General features: G+C 45.5%; 1 pseudogene; it reads right to left on the bottom strand.

Moving 5' to 3' along the window:
- Nucleotides 1-3,623: 3,623 nt before the first annotated feature.
- Nucleotides 3,624-11,651, bottom strand: LOC116536709 (annotated as a pseudogene).
- Nucleotides 11,652-21,690: the final 10,039 nt, after the last annotated feature.

The raw sequence follows: 21,690 nt of genomic DNA, 5'->3' as shown, positions 1-21,690 counted from the left end.
CGAGATCAGGAGATTGAGACCAGCCTGGGCAAAATAGTGGGATCTTGTCTCTACAAAAAAATGCAAAAATTAGCTGGATGTGGTGGTGTGTGCCTGTAGTCCCAGCTAGTTTGAAAGCTGAAGTGGGAGAATCCCTTGAGCCTGGGACATCGAGGTTGCAGTGAGCTGTAATTGTATCACTGCACTCCAGCCTGGGCGACAGAGTGTGATCCTGTCTCAAAAAAACACAAAAAAGTAATGTATCAGAACTTGATATAGCTTCAGCCCTTCACTGAAGGAGAGAAACACATTTGTGGAGAGGGGACCATATTCACTCTTTATCCATGATAGACAGATAGTCGGAAGCTTTATATACCTAAGGAACCCAAGAAAAAATGTTCCCTGTCATGACATAATCTTCCAGCCACCCTTCCTTGCACCTGTCTTGTGGGCTGGGGGACCTAACTTAGGGATTCCATTTTCCCAGGGAGAAAGAAAAATCAAATCCGTCAGTATCTCTTTTGGGGTATCCTCTTCTCTATTTGCATGGAGGATACGGCACTCTTATCTAGTAGCCTAATGTTACATTTGTGTAATACAGAACTATATTGGGATAAAGTAGGATTCGTTTCCTTTGAGCCACAGGTAGAGGTACATCCACAGTGACCTGGGTGGCAGCCACCTCTTTCGGCAGTTCCAGGCAGAGCATGTGCTCTCAGATTTGGGGAACCTCTGCTGCTCCTGAAGACCCACAATCTCCTTCCTGGCACCTTCTCCCTCTGGTGGCTGCGATAGCCCACACTTGGCCTTGGGTATCCTCTGCTTCGCCTGCCCCTCTTCTGCCCACCCTGCGTCTCTGTCTCCCACTGTCCCCACTATGACCAGGATTCTCTCTCCCTCCCTGTGTCCTCCCTCTCCAAGGGCTCCTTGTTTTGGGAAAATGATCCCACAGCCTCTACCTTGCAACTGGGGACAGAACCCGGGGCTTGTTCAATTATCCCTCCCTCCACCACACACACCTGTCCTGAATGTTTCTAAAGTCATCGAGCTCCAAACTCAGCCCCTCCTGCACCTGCCAGCTGTAGGACCTCTGACAAGATGCCTACCATCTCGCTGGGACTCTATCTCTCATCTATAATATAGGCATAATGATGATAGTGTCCTCCTTCCAAGGCTGGGGAGAAGCCAGGAGGCCGAGGTGATGGGCCATGGACGGTCAAAACAGCTCCAATTGGCTGGGTGCGGTGGCTCACACCTGTAATCCCAGCACTTTAGGAGTCCGAGGTGGGTGGATCACAAGGTCAGGAGTTCAAGACCAGCCTGACCAATATGATGAAACCCTGTCTCTACTAAAAATACAAACATTAACCGGATGTGGTGGTGGGTGTCTGTAATCCCAGCTACTCGAGAGGCTGAGGCAGGAGAATGGCTTGAATCTGGGAGGTGGAGGTTACAGTGAGCTGAGATCGTGCCATTGCACTCCAGCCTGGGAAACAAGAGCAAAACTGTCTCGAAAACAAACAACAACAACAACAAAAACAGCTCCAATCCTGCCTCCACCTGGAGCTGGTGTTTCAAGTCTGTTGTGTGTGAATGAAGCCTTAATGTTTCCATTCACACACGTTTTGTTCTAAAATAGACTTCCCTCTGCCCCTCCCTTCCCCAGAACTTTCACCTCCACAACATGCAATGGTGCATCTGAGAAAGAACTGTCCCATTCCCAAATCATCATCCCCATCCCAGTCCCCAGGCCCTTAGTTGGTGAGACCCTTGATGGGCAGCCTCATGCTTCTGTACAGTGGACTTTCATGTTTGCTCCGCTGCATAGAGGCTAAGTGGACTCTTCTATTCCCTGTCCACCATAGGGTCTACAGTGGACACATTTTTCTGATTCCTCCATGTTCTGCAGTTGACAGTTTCATCTGTGTCTCCTCCTACATACTTCCAAATGGACTGTCCCAGCCCTTGAACCCAAAAATCATTAGAGGGCAAAGGCCAAGATGCCTAACCACCTGCTGCAGAATCCTGCTCCAGGACTGAAGTGTATAGGCCCTATCAAAATAAAAACTGGAGGCCAAGTACAGTGGCTCACACCTGTAATCTCAGCACTTAAGGAGGCCAAGGCAGGAGTATCGCTTGAGCCCAGGAGCTTGAAACCAGCCTGGGCAACATAGTGAGACTCCATTGAAAAAATCTAAAAAAATTAGTGGGGCGTGATGGTATGTGCCTATAGTCACAGCCACCCCAGAGACTGAGGTGGGAGAATTGCCTGAGCCCAGGAGTTCAAGGCTGCAATGAGCTATAATCACGCCACTGCACTCCAGCCTGGACAGAACAAGACCCTGTCTCTAGAAAAAACAAACAAAAACCCAACAACTGGAAACATCCTCTTCTAGAATGGTAGTCAGGAACATGTCTGCCTTGTTCCCTGATGTCTCTCCAGCACCTAGAACAGCGCTCAGCAGCAGTACACGTTCATTAGGTTTTCATTGAATAAATGACTCCTTTGACACAGCAATTCCACTTTTAAGAATCTGTCCTAAGGAAATATACATGTGCAGTGCTGTGTGCACAATAATGAGAGGCACAAACAACTGGGGAAAGTTTGCAAATGTTTATTAACTGTAACAGATACAGGGAATCATTGAGGGAAGCCTGCAGCACGGAGTGCATGTTAAACAGGAAACAGTGAGGGAGGTTTAACCAGGACACATGGCAGCGGGGAAAAGCAGATGGGAGATGCTTATAGTGGTACTTGGGGTGTGTGTGTGTGTAAATGCAGAGGAAAGAATCTGAAATTAAATGCTCAGAACTGCCCTGAGTAGTCACACCTGGGAGGGTAGTGCTGTTCTATGCAGAGAATATCTGACAATACTACAACACTTGCTTTCTAAGGTAGGTGCATGGATACACAAATCGAAATATGTATTAAGTATATCTTGCTCATCAACGGAAACATTAGTATCTACCAATAGCACACTGTAAGAAAATACAACGGAAACGCTACCATCGAACTCTTGGCACACTAAGAAAAATGATGTTCAATTTTTCATTGTTGCGAACACTTTCTATACACCTGATGACGAGGTGTTTGCAGCCATGCCCATGTTTGTGAAAGGTCACCAAGTTCTGCTTCTCATCATGGGCATGTGTCATATCCCTGAGGCTGAGGCAAGAAGAGAGAAAGAAAAAAGTGGCAGTGAGTTCCCACTGCCCGGTAACTCAATCTCAACTCTTGACCTGCGGACCCTGCACATACCCTCCACTGTTCCTCGAAGTGAACAATGTGCTCATGCCACAGTGACCTCCTCGCCTGGTTTATCAATTCCTAGGCTAGAGGAAGTTTTGGCCCACATATCAGGGCTGAGGCTGACATGGGATTTGGGAACCCACAGCATCCTGGGTAGGGAGGATCCCTGGATGTTCAGGGCAGGGAGTAGAAAGAGTATGGGAAATCAACCATTCAGCCTCAGTGCTGTACCCCAGAAAATTATGAGAAGGGAATGATGTGGGGGAACAAGCGACAAGATGGGATACCAGTACTGTAACAGAATTGCATATCCGCAGGGATGTAGGGGATGAGCTGAAGATTCACTTACAGAGTTATTCGTCATCTTCCTCAGGGTCGCTGATCTCTTCATAGATCACCAGATTCTTTCTCTCACGCAGTCTATGGGACCAGGCATGTTTCGCCCTTTTGGGTCCTACGATGAAGAGTTGGGATATAAGAATTGGGTAGATTTGAGTGTTAGGCTCTGTTTTCTCAAAAGGAGATGCCTCCCCGCTTCCAAGTGCCCATGGGCCTTCTTTATCCAGTTTTTCACATTCTCTGGCTTAGAGAGGCGAGACCTTAAACCCATACCAATATAGGCCAAATGCCAATTAAACTTTTAGCTTTGGGCTCCTTCCGTTGTCAGCTTTAGATTCTCAGCCTCTTCACTTACAGCAACATTCACCCATACCTTCTTTCATTCAGCAGGTATTTGTTAAGGGCACACAGGCATACCTTTTTTATAGCACCACATTTTTATAGTGCTTCACAGATACTGCAATTTTTTTTGGAAGTTCTCACCAATTTTATACTTTTCCATTATTATTATATCTGTTATGGTGATCTGTGATCAATGAGCTTTGATGTTATTATCGTAATTGGTTTTTAGTCTTTTAAGATAATTTTTGTTTTTTATGTTTGTGGGCACACAATAGGTATATATACTTATGGGGTACGGGAGATGTTTTGATACAGGCATGCAACGCATAATAATCACATCATGGAAAATAAGGTATCCATCCCCTCAAGCATTTATCCTTTGTGTTACAAACAATCCAGTTAGACTCTTTTAGTTATTTTTCAATGTACAATTAAGTTATTATTGACTATAGTCACCCTGTTGTGTGTAATTGTTTTGGGGGTACCAGGAACTGCACCCATAAAAGATGACAAACTTAATCGATCAATGTTGTGTGTGTTCTGACTGCTCCACCGATGAGCTGTTCACCGTCTCTCTCTTCCTTTTCTCGGGCCTCCCTATGTCCTGAGACACAGCAATACTGAAATTAGGACAATTAACAAGCCTACAATGGCCGCGAAGTGTTCAAATAAAAGAAAGAATCACGTCTCTCACTGTAAATCAGAAGCTAGAAATGGCAAAGCTTAGTGAGGAAGGCATGGTGAAAGCCAAGATAAGCTGAAAGCTAGACCTCTTGCACCAAACAGCCAAGCTGTGAATGCAAAGGAAAAGTTCTTGATAATACCACAAATACTCTGGTGAACACACAAATAAGAAAGCAAAACAGCCTTACTGCTGAAATAGAGAAAGTTTGAGTGGTCAGGATAGAAGATCAAACTAGCCACCATATTTCTTTAAGCCAAAGTCTAATTCAGAGCAAGAGCCAAACACTTTTCAAGTACATGAAAGCTGAGAGAGGTGAAGAAGCTGCAGAAGAAACGTGCAAAGCTAGCAGAGGTTGGTTCGTGAGGTTTAAGGAAAGAAGCTGTCTCCATAATATAGAAGTGCAAGGTGAAACAGCAAGTGCTGATGGAGAAGCTGCAGCAAGTTATCTGGAAGATCTAGTTAAGATCATTGATGAAGGGGGCTACACTAAACAACAGATTTTCAGTGTAGATAAAATGCCTTATATTGGAAGAAGATGCCATCTTGGACTTTCATAGCTAGAGAGGACTGACTTCAACTTTGAAAGAAGTTCTACTGTGGGTAAAATGCTATCAAACAGTACCACATACTACAGAGAAATCTTTCATGAAAGGGAAAGCTAATCGATGTGGTAAATTTCATTGTTTTCAAGAAACTGCCACAGCCACTCCAACCTTCAGCAACCACCACCTTGATCAGCCAGCAGCCATCAACACCGAGGCAAGACCCTCCACCAGCAAAGAGAGTGTGACTCACTGAAGACTCAGAAGATTGTTAGCATTTTAAACAATAAATTATTTTAAAATTAAGCTATGTACAGTTTTGGACATAATGCTATTGCACACTTGGTAGACTATAGTATCGTGTCAACATAATGTTTTTATACACTGCGAAAAAAAATGTGTGACTCACTTTATTGCAGTGGTCTGGAACCGAACCTGCAATATCTCTGAGGCTGTATTGGTTATCAGACATTGAACTGAGTAAGATATGATCCCAGGTTATCACAGATAGAATTGCTTGAGCACCTTTCATGTCATCAGGCTTTCGAGATTTAATTTAATGCCTCCAAACAATTTATCAACTATGATTTTTTATTTCCATCTTATGGACTAGGAATCTGGAGCTCAAAACAATTTAGAAGACTTGCCCCAAGTCACGTGGTTTTTTTATATGGATGACAACTCAAGTCTGTGTCTCTGGAAGTCATGTCTAACATCTCACCTGGAGCTCGGAGAGCTCCTCAGCCCAGCCCGGGCCCAGGCTTGTCTGGGGTCCACGCCACACACCCAATCCACACACCTCAACATAGCCAGGGAAGCCAGAGGGGTTGTTCCCAAATTATTTCCTCTTACCAGTTATCTTGTTAATCTTCTCAGAGGTACTCGGCTTTCCGGAGGAGTACATCGGGGTGCACTGTGGGTAGCACAGCGGTTTCACATCATTTTGTGTGCCAGATGTTTCTGGCACTGCCTCCGAGTAATTTTCTTCCTCTGGTGGCTCCCTGGGCACGAGCTTTGTAATGTGAAGGTCACACATAAACAGTATCAGTGGCATTTCTATAGTGCTTTAGAGCTTACAAAGTGTCTTCACAGGCATTACCTTAATCAATGTTCTCAACAACGCTGGGAGAGCTATACATACCTAAATTAGGAGAAACCTGGGAGGTTAGAAGGGAAAAGAATGGCCTAAACAAATGGGGTTTCCAGGGCTAGAATGCTTATCTTCACACTTTTGAGACTGACATCCTTGCCAACAGCAAAAATCTCCATGTCATTGAGAGTGTGGTGTACAGAAGATTTGGAAAAGAATAGCATTCTAAAAATTCACAAGGTCTACAAAAGGAAGAGCTTCTATAAAATACAAGGTATCCCATATAAGCGTGTAGACAGCTGCTGAGTAAACGCAAAAACAGAGAGAGGGGACAAAACACTGCTGGAAAAGATGGTGTAGGGAGATGAATACAGGGAAGGGAGAGGCAAAGAAATGGTTTGCAGAAATTAGTCTAGGCAGCAAAGAAAACAGTACCGGATATGGCATACCACCTACCAAGGCACCAACAGTGAATGTGGAATTAACTGAGGTGGCACCCATACCAACTTTGGTTGCACTGGGATGTGTCACTGACCAACAATGTCAAGGTACTTTATTCAGCTTCCTCACTTATGAAATAGTGAAACAATACATGTAAAATAGGCTAAGGGAAAGTCCCCTCTGAGCTTGTAAACACTGTTTGAATGTAGTAATAATAAAAGTTATTATCTTTCATGACCCTTCTTTGAATTCGGTCTCCACACTGGCAACCCAACTCCCAGATCCCTTGACTCTCTAAGAGTTGAATCTGCAGTTGTGGGGTCACTCATTCAGCGGCCTCTGAGGGATCCCCTGGGCTGGGACTGGGGCTTCCCAGATGCCCCAGGTGCAGACAAGGCCCTCAAGCAGCTCACAGTAGGGAGGGGCAATAGTGAAAGTGATTCCTAATTCATGTGAATGGCCTGGGTAACAGAGCAGAGGCCAGCTGGTCCTTTCTGTTGCAGAGTGGGTGTCTAAATGGAAGCACCAGCAGGCCCTACGGGGTAAAGCCCTAGTGAGCAACAGCTGAACTTCATCAACCAATGAAAACGTGAAGGAGCTTTAAATGGCTTGGAGCTCTGGATTAGACTATCACTGCTACTGTGTCTCAGGTAAACTATTTAACATCTCTCTCTACCACGATAGCCTCATTTTATGATTTTGCTGATAACTGTGATCTATAACATGAACTACGATTCTTTTTTCTTTTTTTTGGAGACAAGAGTCTTGCTCTGTCGCCCAGGCTGGAGTGCACTGGCGTAATCTCGGCTCACTGCAACCTCTGCCTCCCAGGTTAAAACTATTCTCCTGCCTCAGCCTCTGGGGTATCTGGGACTACAGGCACATACCACTACGCTGGGCTAATGTTTTGTATTTTTAATAGAGACAGGGTTTCATGGTGTTAGCCAGGATGATCTCCATCTCCTGACCTCATGATGTGCCCACCTCAGCCTCCCAAAGTACTGGGATTACAGATGTGAGCCATGGTGCCTGGCTAACTATGATTTTTACTTCCATTTCATGGACCAGGAATCTGGAGCTCAGAGAAATAGAAGATTTGTGCCAAGTCGCATGGATTTTATACAGATGACAACTGAAGTGTGTGACTCATTATTTGGAGATAATAATAGAAACAACGTTATGGAGGTTTTCTTAAGGATTAAATAAATTAATCCATGTGAACCGCTTAAAATAATATCTGGATCACTATGAAAACAAAAGAAGTATTAACCATCACAACTGTTAGTATTATCAAGCCATCGATGCTACACCAGGTGTTGTGATAAACGCGGGGAGAAGGAGGCAGTGAGGGCATTTTTGATATTCTTCCACTCTTACCAGTGTTCACAACCATGGAGGGACAAAGGTCCTCTGATACTTTAAATTTGGGAGATACTCACCTGCGGGAAGAGTCCCTGGAACATGCCAAAAGTCATCGTACGACGTTCAACTGAAAGAGAATATATCAGAATTTTTCTTTGTTGGTAAATATTTCCAAACTCTAGAGAGACTTCCACAGCATCAGGGTATTCTGCAGCAGAGGGTTACGAGTCCACTCATTGTTGAGGAGTTGAGATTTGCTTCTGAGTTATCTTTAGCAATGGTTGGTGCACTTACCTGTGGCATCAATTCAGAATTTTCCTTCTCATCGTTTAGCAAATGGGGACTAAACCCATCACAGTCTCATCTTATTCCATTACATGTCTTTTACTTTTCCCCAAATGATTAAATTGGTTGGGAATCTGAACTGTATCCACTCAAGATATGCAACAACTAAAAATCACTGTACACTTAAAATGGGTGAATCTGTTATGTCAATTAAGCTGTGAAATGTGTGATGAACCCTGGATGATTTAGTCCAGTGGCTCTGAAATACTTTCAGTAGAAAGACACTCCTTTAATGTCAGAAACTTGGCAGATACTCAAGCACTGAATTTTCAGACTTCTTACTAGTGATTATGGGAGATTGTAGAATCTGGCTTGTTTACCTGGGGAATAATAGGTCTACCAGACAGTTGGGACATTCTAACCTTGTCTTATAATGTGTTGTCAGAGCAGAAGAGCAAGTAAACACAAATGTCCCCTTTATATACTGAAATGCACAAAGATCTCTAACCTGGAATCTGTCTTTTTTCACCCTACATCATCTCTGCTCACTGACTAGTGGGAAAGCTCTCTGTATGTTGGATGAGGGATCACTTTTCAAACCCTCTTCCAAGCTCAACATGGAGAATTGGGGTTGTTTGGGAAAGAGAAGACTATTTGGTTTTGATAAAATATAGATAAACAGCAATCTTTGTTACATAATGTGTTTATCATCGTAAGAAAGTTATCAATACCTACATGCTGTTAATGAAACAAACTCTGGAAGTTTTTGGCGGATCTATACTTTTAGCATTTTCTTTTCACTTTTAACATTTTTTTTTTTTTTTTTTTTTTTTTTTAGTTGGAGTTTTGCCCGTTACCCAGGCTGAAGTGCAATGGCACGATCTCGGCTCACCGCAACCTCTGCCTCCTGGGTTCAAGCAATTCTCCTGCCTCAGCCTCCCAAGTAGCTGGGACTACAGGCACGTGCCACCACGCCCAGCTAATTTTTTTGTATTATTAGTAGAGACGGGGTTTCACCTTGTTGACCAGGATGGTCTCGATCTCTTGACCTTGTGATCCACCCGCCTCGGCCTCCCAAAGTGCTGGGATTACAAGCATGAGCCACCGTGCTCAGCCTAAAAGAAGTATTTCAAACACACAGAAAAGTATGTGGAATAATATTGAGTCCAGTCAGATCTCAACATTATCCCACAACTATGTTAGATCTGATTTATTTATTCAGAATATTAGAAACACTATAAACAAGCCAGGCGCAGTGGCTCACGCCTGTAATCCAGCACTTTGGGAGGCCGAGGCGGACAGATCACAAGGTCAGGAGTTTGAGACCAGCCTGACCAATATGGTGAAACCCTGTCTCTACTAAAAATACGAAAATTAGCTGGGTGTGGTGGCGGGTGCCTGTAATCCCAGCTACTTGGGAGGCTGAGGCAGGAGAATCGCTTGAACCCGGGAGGCGGAGGTTGCAGTGAGCTGACATTGTGCCACTGCACTCCAGCCTGGCGACAGAGCAAGGCTCCATCTCAAAAAAAAAGAAAAACCAAAAAGAAAAGAAAAAAAAAAACCCAAAAACCAAAACCACTATAAACAAGACACAGCTGAAGCTGTCTGTGCAGACCTCACCAATCCCTACCCTCCCTCCTCCACTTACAGCCAGTCTCCTGAGTTTGATGGCTTTTTATTCACATTTATGTTTTAATACATTTACCATTTACTTATTTATTATCCATAGTAATACATATTCTTGTTTTGCATGTTTTAGAATTTTATATGAGTGGCCTCTGTAGAACTTTCTGAATGCATTTTTTTTTTACTCAGCCCTGATGTGTATGAGGAGGCAAATGCCTGAGGATCTCTCCCAGGCAGCTGAGCAGAAAAGCAGCTGGGCTTGAGGAGACCCTTTCCAGCCCTTCCCATCTACTCACCCAGATTCCCGGGGTTAGAGTCTCTATCAGAATCATCCTCCTGGGAGTCTTCGGCCTGTTTATTACGCATGAAAAGTGGGAGGGTGACCTGGAAACCTAGAAAGAAGCAAAATTCTTATTCCTTAAGAGACAAGCTTAGGCCTGGCGCGGTGGCTCATGTCTGTAGTACCAGCACTTTGGGAGGCTGAGGCGGGAGGACTGCTCGAAGCCAAGAGCTAAAGACAAACCTGGGCAACATAAAGACCCCCATATCTACAAAACATAAAATAAAATTATTTGGGCATGGTGGCACATGCCTGTAGCCCAGCTACTCCAGAGTCTGGGGCAGGAGGATTGCTGCAGGAGTTTGAGGCTGCACTTGAGCTATGATTGCACTACCGCACTTTAGCCTGGGTAACAGAGTGAGACTCTGACTCAAAAAAAGAGAGAGAGAGAGAGAGAGAGAGAGAGAGAGAGAGAGAGAGAGAGAAACAGAGAGAGAGAGAGAGAGAGAGAGAGAGAGAGAGAGAGAGAGACAGGAGCTGAGAGAGAAAAAGAGAGAGAGAGAGAAGCCGAGGGTGGGGGCCAGGATGCCATGGACAGTTGTGCTCATCAGAACAGACGCCTACGGGGGAACCACGCAGGTCCAGGTATGAGCTCCACTGGCCAGTCCCTACCCTCAGCCCTGACAGGCTACAGAGGAGCAGAACACCCAGAAGCTGGCTTGGGATTTTTCCCTGCACAAAAGGAAAATGTGGGGTACTTTCGGCAGCCTGAGAAGTAGCCAAAGCAGGAAAAGGGATGCTCATGTGTCCCCAGACTTGGCTGTATCTAGAACTTTCTGTTACCTAGTCTACTCATGGCCTCATAGTTCCTCTTCATGTACACATAGGTGATTTTCTCCGAGTATTTCAGCTTTTCCCACTCTTTCTTAGAGAAGTATTGGGCAATATCATCAAAGGCCTAGAAAATAAAAAGGAAAAGAAATTCTGGCAGTCACTCTGCTAGGCATGCCTGCCATCCAGGGGGAACCGCTTCCTCTGTGCTGGATGTGGGGATGGTAATCCCTCCTGGTTGATGCCACAGGGAAGATGGCACGGGTGATCTTCCCTAGCTTCAATATTGCTGGCTGGCTCTCTTTCCACCTTCCAGAATGGACTGAGAGTCACCAAATGTAGTGCCAGATAACAGACTTGTCCTCAAGGATGCTAGGTGATGACAGAGCGAGGGTGGGAGACTACCAAGGGCCCAGATCTCCCAGAGACCCTGCCCCTTGTCCCCAGCACCTCTGTCCTCCCCTCCTCAGAAACTTGGTCACCCTATACTGTCCCCTGTGCCACTACTCTGCCCCTCCAGGTCACCTCACCTTGCGTTTATTCTCTGATATTTGCTCATCATCACCAGGTTTCTTTGCAGAGCTGTCATCTCCGTTCATGGCTCCGGGAGCAGTCTGACCTGCAAGAGAAAAACAGCCTGAGTTAAAGGCCCTGTGGAGGGGGAAATCACTGAAGGCCGGCCACAGTCACCTGGAGTCAGGTGCTGCATTTCTCCATCTGTGGCTTATCTGTTCCCGAGTAAGGACATGGGGAGAAGTCAGATCAAAACAGGGAGCCAAGGGTCTCTGGGAGAAGTATTGATTGGGGATGACAGCTTTCCTAAGGGCAAAGCAGCCTTGAGTCTTTGGGACGGGGTTGGCTACTGTTGTTGTTGTTTCCCTAGAGACAGACTTACCCTAAAAGATGTACAGGCCCTTGTTGGGGAGGCAGGGACATGACTGTGTAATTTTATTGAGTGGGGGCGTTCTGACACCTCAACTCACTAAAGGAAGGAAAGTGAGTCCCAGAGATCACATGGTCTCTCTGGTGATGGATCTGATCAGGCAGAGCGATGGGGGGTTCTGTTCTGTTGAAGAGAAATGAACATTGCTAATATGAATGGATTTAGAGGCTATTACTGGACTATGTGTAAATTATTAGGAGAAAGAGAGCTAGAATCTCTGAGACTGTGAGAGCGCGCCATCACTTGGAGAGAATGTGGGGCATTTCAAGATGCAGCAATCAGCCAGGTGCAGGGGGCTCAGGCCTGTAATCCCAGCACTTTGGGAGGCTGAGGCACACAGATCACTTGAGTCCAGGAGGTCGAGACCAGCCTGGGAAACAGCAAAACCCCCATCTCTACAAACAACAAAAAAAAAATTAGCTGCGGGTGGTAGTGTAGGCCTCTAACATCCCAGCACTTTGGCAGGCCAAGGCAGGGGGATCCCAAGATCAAGAGATCGAGACAATACTGGCCAACATGGTAAAACCCCGTCTCTACTAAAACTACAAAAATTAGCTGGAAGTGGTGGTGCACGCCTGTAGTTCCAGCTACTTGGGAGGCTGAGGCAGGAGAATCACTTGAACCCGGGAGGCGGAGGTTGCAGTGAGCCTAGATGGCGCCATTGCACTCCAGCCTGGCGACAGAGTGAGACTCCGTCTCAAAAAATAAATAAATAAACAAACAAACAATAAATAATATTAGTAGGGGCAGGGTGGTGTTTGCCTATTGTCCCAAGGCTGAGATGGGAGGATTGCTTGAGACCAGGAGACAGGAGGTCAAAGCCAGCCTGGCCAACACAGGGAAATCCCATTTCTACTAACAATAACAAAAAAAATGTACCGTGGGCCCGGCGGCTCCGGCCTGTAGTTCCAAGGCTTAGGTGGGAGGATTGCTTGGGCCCAGGAGGTGAGACCAGCCTGGGCAACGCAGCGAAATCCCATCTCCACAGAAGAAAACAAAAACAAAAACAAAACAAAACAAAAAACTAGCAGTAGCAGGGGCGGAATGGCACATGCCTGTAGTCCTGAGTCTAAGGTGGGAGTAGCGCTTGAGCCCAAGAGGTTGAGGCCAGCCTGGCCAACATAGTGAAACCGTTTCTACTAAAAAAAAAAAAAAAAAAAAAAAAGCCATGGGCAGGGTGGTGCATGTCTGCAGTCCTGAGGCCGAGGCAGGAGGCCAGCTTGAGACTAGAAGGTCGAGACCATTCTGGCCAATATAGCGAAACCGTTTCTACTAAAAAAATAACAAAATAAGCAGGACAGTGGCCATGGAAGTCAGGATCTGCTAAGGATTGTGTAACAACTCACCTAACGAAAAAAAAACCTTAGGGGGGGCAGGGTGGTACGCGCCTGCAGTTCCGTGGCCGAGGCGGGAGGATTGCTTGAACCCCTAAGTCAAGGCCAGCCTGGCTAACATGGCGAAACCCCATTTCTACTTTAAAAAATTGAAACAGCACGGGCGGGGTGGCGCGTGCCGGTAGTCTCGAGGCCGAGGTGGAAGGATTGCTTGAGCCTAGGAAGTTGCGACTGGCCTGACCAACAAAGCGAAACCCCGTCTCTATTAAACTACAAAAAACAAATTCTTGGGACTGGGATGGCACGGGCCTGTAGACCTGAGGCCGAGGCGGGAGGATCCTCCATCATGGCGGTCCTGAAAGGCTAGAGGACTAGCTGTCTTTGTGCTCAAGATTTCCAGAACCCAAAGCAATTGAGGGGTCTCAAGAGGCTTCCCGCTTTTCTATCTGCCCCCCTTAGCCCATCTAGGGTGTTCCTAAAAGATAACCTACCTCAGAGACAAAGCAGCGGTGGCAAGGTCTGCAACAGTGAAAGCGGTGTCTGCAGCAAGTGGCGAGGTCGGAGAAAATGGCGGCAAAGTGTGGCTGTAGGAGGAGATAATATTCTGCAACGTCACCGCCCAAAGATGATGGACCAATCAGGGTGGGGAGTGAACTCCATCTGGCCAATCAGAAGTCAGAACAGTAGGCGGGACAAGCACAGCAGGTGTGGGGTCTGTCAGTCCAGGGTCCAGGGACAGGATGCTCTGATTTTCCCGCCTAAAGTGTCTCTTGGGATTGGCTACTCCAAGTTCAGAGTACGCATGGTCTGATTTTCTCTTTCGATTCTTCCAAAATCAGAGTACTTAGGCGCCGATTTTCTCTTTCCATTCCCCCTGCACCCCACCCCCCCACCCGTGCGTTTGTTATCTAGTTTCAATAAGTAGTGTGTATGAGGCAGGTTGCGATCTTAAATTCTTCCTGTCAGTTTCTAACTTTTTCAGGTATGGAATTTTTCCTAGGAACTCTGTTGTAACAAGAAATTTGGCAGGCCAGGTGCAGTGGCTCACACCAGTAATCCCAGCACTTTGGGAGGCTGAGGCGGGCGGATCATGAGGTCAGGAGATTGAGACCATCCTGGCCAACATGGTGAAACCCCGTCTCTACTAAAATACAAAAAATTAGCCAGGCGTGTCGATGCATGCCTGTAATGCCAGCTACTTGGGAGGCTGAGGCAGGGGAATCACTTGAACCTGGGAGGCAGAGGTTGCAGTGCGCCGAGATCTCGCCACTGCACTCCAGTCTGGCGATAGACTGAGAGTCCGTATCAAAAAAAAAAAAAAAAAAAAAAAGAAAGAAATTTGGTGACTGGGGCAGTGGCTCACGCCTGTAATCCTAGCACTTTGGGAGGCCGAGGTGGGTGGATCATAAGGTCAGGAGTTTAAGACCAGCCTGACCAACATGGTGAAACCTCGTCTCTACTGGAAGTACAAAAATTAGCCGGGTGTGGTGGTGGGTGGGCACCTGTAATCCCAGCTACTCGGGAGGCTGAGGCAGGAGAATTGCTTGAACCCAGGAGGCAGCAAGCCATGACATGCAACTGTACCCCAGCCTGGGCAACAGAGCGAGACCCTGTCTAAAAAAAAAAAAAAAAGAAAAGAAAAAGAAATGTATCTCTACAAAAAAATAAAAATAAAAAATTAGCAAGGCGGAGTGGTGTGCCTGTAGTCCCAGTTACTCAGGGGGCTGAGGTAGGAGGATGGCTTGAGCCCAGGAGTACAAGGTTGCAGTGAGCCATGATCCAGCCACTGCTGCCTACCTGAGCCACAGAGCAAGATCTTGTGTAAAAGAGAGAGAGAGAGAGAGACAGGAAAAGAAAAGAAAAGAAAGAAAGAAAGATTGATTTAAATGAGCCAGTCCCGGTGGCTCATGCCTGTAATCCCAACACTTTGAGAGGCTAAGGCAGGAGGTGGAAGGATCACTTGAGGCCAGGAGTTCTAGAACAATCTGGACAACACAGTGAAACCCCCATCTCTATAAAAAGTTTTTTTTTTTTTTTTTTTTTTAGATGGAGTTTCTCTTGTTGCCCAGGCTGGAGTGCAGTGGCGCACAACCTCGGTTCACCACAACCTCCGCCTCCCGGGTTCAAGTGATTCTTCTGCCTCAGCCTCCTGAGTAGCTGGGATTACAGGCATGCACCACCAAGCCAGGCTAATTTTGTAATTTTAGTAGAGACGGGGTTTCCCCATATTGGTCAGGCTGGTCTCGAACTCCCAACCTCAGGTGATCCGCCCGCCTTGGCCTCCCTAAGTGCTGGGATTACTGGTATGAGCCACTGCGCCCAGCCTAAAAAGTTTTTTTTTTAAAGAAATTTAAACCTAAAAAAAAACACTTCCATATATGTTTTTTTCTAGAAGACCAAAGGACCAGAAATATGTTTTACCCATCGATACTAATAATATGTACAATAATAGTATTAAAAAGGGTATGTAATTAGGGCTTACTGTGTTCCTCAGGGAGCTCATAAGTCAATTTCTCTAGAAAGTCTCTCCTACCCTCATCCCTAGCACTTCCAACAAGTCCCCATTTCTCCCTAGGCTTTCCATCAACAGCCCTGATCTCTCTAAGATTCTCCCAGAATGACAGTGAGCTCTCTTAGTGCAGGGACAGGGCAATGGCTCTTGTGCTCAGCACAAAGCCCTTTATGTGCATCTTCCTATTAATTTCCACAATTTTCCCTTGAGTTAAATACTATTATCATCCCCAGTCTGCAGATGTTGAGACTGAGGCTCAGAGAATTAAGCAATCTGCTCAAGGTCACATAGTCAGTGGGTGACACAGCTGGGATTCACCCCCAAGATGAATTGAGTCCAAAGTCTGTGCTTTTATTTATATATGTATTTATTTTTAATTAAAACTTTTTTTTTTTTTTTTTGTAGAGATGAGGTCCTGCTATGTTGCCCCTGCTGATCTGGAAGGAACTCCTGGCCTCAAGCAATCCTCCTGCCTTGGCCTCCCAAAACACAGGTTACAGGAGTGAACCACCCCACGCCCGGTCTCAAAGGCTGTGCTTTTAATTACTCTTCTATATTGCCTCGACTATTTGTTGAATGAATGAATGCATCTTACAACTGCAAAGGTTCTTTAACATAATTTACATAACTCCTTACAGTCACCTCAAATTCCCTCCGGCTGCTATAACAAATTACCACAAACTTTGTGGCAGAAACAACATAAATTTGTTCTTTCACAATTTTGGAAGCCAGAAATCTGAAATCAGTTTCACTGAGTTGAAATCAAGTTGTCAGCAGGGCTGTACTCCTCCAGAGGCTCTAGAAGAGAATCTGTTCCTTGCCTCTTCCACCTTCTGGTGATTGCCAGCATTTCTTGGTTTGTGGCTTGATATGGTTTGGCTCTTTTTCCCCACCCAAATCTCATCTCAAATCGTAATCCCTACGGATTACAAATCCCCATGGGGCAGGTTTCCCCATCCTGTTCTTGTGACAGTGAGTGAGTTCTCATGAGATCTGATGGTTTTATAAGCATCTGGCATTTCTCCTGCTTGCACTTCTATCTCCTGGCACCATGTGAAGAAAGTCCTTGCTTCCTCTCCTCTTCACTTTTGGCCACGATTATAAGTTTCCTGAGGCTTCCCCAGCCATGCGGAACTGTGAGTCAATTAAATCTCTTTCCTTTATAAATTACCTAGTCTTGGGCAGTTCTGCTTTTTTTTTTTTTTTTTGACAGAGTTTTGCTCTGTCTGTCACCCAAGCTGGAGTGTAGTGGCACGATCTCTGCTCACTGCAACCTCCACCTCCTGGGTTCTAGAGATTCTCCTGTGTCACCCTTCTGGGTAGCTGGGACTATAGGCACCCACCACCATGCCTGGCTAATTTTGTATTTTTAGTGGAGACGGGGTTTCACCATGTTGGCCAGGCTGGTCTCGAACTCCTGACCTCAGGTGATCCTCCTGCCTCAGCCTCCCAAAGTGCTGGAATTACAGGTGTGAGCCACTGCACCCAGCTCGGGCACCTCTTTATAGCAGTGTGGGAATGGACTAATACGTGGCTGCATCACTCTATCTCCATGGTCATTGCCTTCGTTTGTTTTCTGTTACTATAATGGAATATAGTAACACAAACTGGGTAATTTATAAAGGATAGAAGTTTATTTGGAGTACAGTTCAAGAGGCTGGGGGGAGTCCAGGAGTGTGGTGCTGGTAACTGGTGAGGGTTGTCCCACGCTGGAAGGATGAAAGGCAAAACAAAAGCAAGTGCAGGAGACAGACAGAGAAAATGTGCCTAAGCTCTCTTTTACAACAAATCCAGTCTCATGATAACGAATCCACTCTTGTGATAATGGCATTAATCATTTCCTAACAGCTCCACCTCTTAATATTGTTACAATGGCAGTTAAATTTCAACTCAAGTTTTGGTGGGGACATTCAAACCATGGCAGTCATACTGCCTTCTTCTCTTACGTCTGTGTCAGATCTCCTTGCCTCAGTCTGATAAGAACACTCATTCTTACATTTAGAGCCCATCCGGATCATCCAGGAGAATCTCCCCATCTCAAGATCTTTAACATAATCACTTTCGTTGTTGTACGTTAACACTCGCAGGTTCCAGGGGTTACGATGTGGCTTTCTTTTGGAGTGGCATTATTCAGTCTACCACAGTCTGCCCTCTGGCTTCCAAGGATTCACATCTCTCCCACATGCAAAATACATGCACCCCATCCCCAAATCCTCAAATGTCTCAACCCATGCAACATTAGCTGAAGTCCAATATCTTATCCAAATACGATCAGCTCAAAAGTATCAGATCTCCTCATCTAAAATAGGTATGGGCGAGACTCTGGTTACGAAACATCCTGGAGCGAAATTTTCCTGCTGTGAATTTGTGACACTGGAAAACAAGTTATCTGTTCCAAAAATATAGTGGCGGGACAAGTGTAGGCTAGTAGTTACAGATATTTTCATTTCAAATAGGAGAAAATGGAAGAAAGGAGGCAGTCGCTGCTTCCAACCATTTTGAAATCTAGCAGGACAAATTCCATTTGGTTTCAAGGACTCAGAATAATCCTCTGTAGCTTGAAGCTCTCCCTCTGGTCCTATGGCCCTCCTCTCAGAATGTATGTCATAGGGATTCACACCTTTAGACTAGCAGGTCCTTTGTGTATCTTTTCCAGATAATATCATTTCTATTACTGGCTATGGCTGAGCACAGTGGAAGAGTTCCTTGAGTCACGTGCGTAATCTCTTCAGCACTAGCAAACATTCTTGACTTTGTCTCTACAGCATGATTCCTGACAGTGCCTCTCTTAAGTTTAGTGTCTTTTGCAGGTTTTTTTTTTTTTTTTTTAGACGGAGTCTCACTCTGTTGCCCAGGCTGGAGTGCAGTGGTGTGATCTCAGCTCACTGCAACCTCCACCTCCCAGGTTCAAGCGACTCTCCTGCCTCAGCTTCCTGAGTAGTTGGGACTACAGGTATGTGCTACCATGTCTGGCTAATTTTTTGTATTTTTAGTAGAGACTGGGTTTCACTGTGTTGGCCAGGGTAATCTCAATCTCCTGACCACGTGATCTGCCCACCTCGGCCTCCCAAAGTGCTGGGATTACAGGCGTGATGCCATCTTGATAGGCTGAGAATTTCCCAAATCATCAAGTCCTGGATCCTTTTTGCTTAATTGCCCTTTCCTCAGTTTATCTCTTTCCTCTCACATTTTACTATAAGCAGCAAGATGAAATCAGGCCATACTCTTAACACTTTGCTTGTAATACCTCTTTAGGTAAATATCCAAGATCATCACTTACAATTTCTCTTTGAATTTCAGATAAATAACACACATTGCTTGTAATTTCTACTTTCCACATAACTGTAGGACACCATTCAGTTAAGTTTTCTATCAGTATATAACTAGGGTTGCCTTTCCTCTGGTTTCTGATAACACGCTCCTCATTTCCTTCTGAGTCCTTATTAACACACCTTTGATATTTCTATTTCTATCAGCATTCTGCTTATGATGATGTCTGTGTTCTTGAAGATGATATTGGCTTTCTTTCCCATGTTCCTCACTTCTTTCTGAGCCCTCATCAGAACTGCCTTCAATGTTTACATTTCTACCAACAGCCTGTTCACGTAAATTGAGGCTTTTTCTATCAAGTTCTTCAACATTCTTCTGGCTCCTACCTAGCCATTATTCAATTTTAAAGCCACCTTCACATTTTTAGGTATTTGCTACAGCAGCTCTCCCCCTCTAGGTGCCAAAATTGGCATGAACTTCTGGTGGTTACTGTAATAAATTGCCACAAACTTGGTGGCAGAAAACAACACACATTTCTTCTCTCAGAGTTCTGGAGGTCAGAAGTCTGAAAACAGTTTTGCTAGGGCAAAAACGAGGTGTTAGAAGGGCCATGCTCCCTTCTTAGGCTCTAGGAAAAATCCTTTCTTTTCTTGTCTTTTTTTTTTTTTGAGATGGGAATCTCACTCTGTCACCCAGGTTGGAGTGCAGTGGTGAAATCTCGGCTCACTGCAACCTCCACCTCCCAGGTTCAAGTGATTTTCCCACCTTAGCCTCCTGAGAACCTGGGACCACAGACATGCAAAAACACACCAGGCTAAATTTTTGTATTTTTGATAGAGACAGGGTTTTACCATGTTGCCCAGTCTGGTCTCAAACTCTTGAGCTCGGGCAATCCACCCACCTTGGCCTCCCAAAGTGCTGGGATTACAAGTGTGAGCCACCATGTCTGGTGAGAATCCTTTCTTGCCTTTTCCAGCTTTTGGTGGCTGTTGGCATTCCTTGGCTTCTGACGGTATTACCATCTTAGTGCATTTTGCATTGTTATAAAGGAATACCTGAGACTAGTTGATTTATAAAGAAAAGAGGCTTATTGGGCTCACGGTTCTGCAGACTGTACAAGCATAGCACCAGCATCTGCTTCTAGTGAGGGCTTCAGGAACCTTCCAATCATGGTGGAAGGTGAAGGGGGAGGAGGCATGTCACATGGCAAAGAGATGGAACAAGAGAGATGCCATGCTCTTTTATTTATTTATTTATTTTTATTGTACTTTAAGTTCTGGGGTACATGTGCAGATCTTGAAGGATTGTTGCATAGGTACACATATGCCATGATGGTTTGCTGCCTCCATCCCCCTGTCACCTATATCAGGCATTTCTCCCAGTGTTATCCCTCCCCAACCTCCCTACCCCCTGCTATCCCTCCCCTAGCCCCCCACCCCCAAAAGACCCCAGAGTGTGATGTTCTCCTCCCTGTGTCCATGTGTTCTCATGGTTCAACACCCGCCTGTGAGTGAGAACATGTAGTATTTGGTTTTCTGTTCTTGTGTCAGTTTGCTGAGAATGATGGTTTCCAGGTTCATTCATGTCCCTGCAAAGGACATGAACTCATCCTTTTTTATGGCTGCATAGTATTCCATGGTGTACATGTGCCACATTTGATGGACATTTGGGTTGGTTCCAAGTCTTTGCTATCGTAAACAGTGCCAGAATGAACATATGTGTGTATGTGTCTTTATAATAGAACGATTTATCTCAGCTCACTGCAACCTCCACCTCCTGGGTTCAGGCAATTCTCCTGCCTCAGCCTCCTGAGTAGCTGGGATTACAGGCACGCACCACCATGCCCAGCTAATGTTTTTGTATTTTTAGTAGAGACGGGGTTTCACCATGTTGACCAAGATGGTCTCGATCTCTTGACCTCGTGATCCACCCGCCTCGGCCTCCCAAAGTGCTGGGATTACAGGCTTGAGCCACCGCGCCCGGCAATAGAACGATTTATAATCCTTTGGGTATATACCCAGTAATGGGATTGCTGGGTCAAATGGCATTTCTTTTAACCAGCTCTCGTGTGAACTAACAGTGAGAACTCCCTCGTTACCGTGCAAAGGGCACCAAGCCAGTCATGAGGGATCTGCCCCCATGACCCAAGTACCTCCCACCAAGCCCCACCTCCAATATCAAGGATCACATTTCAACCTGAGATTTGGAGGGGACAAACATCCAAACTATATCAGTCACTCCAATCTTGAAGGCCAAATTTCTCTCTCCTGCATCTTCACATTGTCTTCTCCTCTGTATACTTCTTCAAATCTCCCTCTGCCTCTTTTTTTATAAGGATACACGTGATTGCATTTAGAGCCCACTGTCATGGTTACTATTAGGTGTCAATTTGACAAGATTAAGGACTGCATAGATGGCTGGTGAAGCATTGTTTCTGGGTGTGTCTGTGAGGGTGTTGCCAGAGTAGACTGACATTTGAGTCAGTGTTTGACTGTTTGTTAGAGGAAGACCCACCCTCAGTGTGGATGGGCACCATGCAATTGGCTGCCAGTGCAGCTAGAACAAAGCAGGTGGAAGAA

The sequence above is a fragment of the Sapajus apella genome, unplaced genomic scaffold, assembly GCF_009761245.1.
Source record: "Sapajus apella isolate SASKATOON/1434 unplaced genomic scaffold, GSC_monkey_1.0 scaffold103, whole genome shotgun sequence".
NCBI lineage: Eukaryota > Metazoa > Chordata > Mammalia > Primates > Cebidae > Sapajus > Sapajus apella.
The sequence above is the reverse complement of the archived record's forward strand: the minus strand, read 5'-3'. Positions and strand labels throughout refer to the sequence as shown.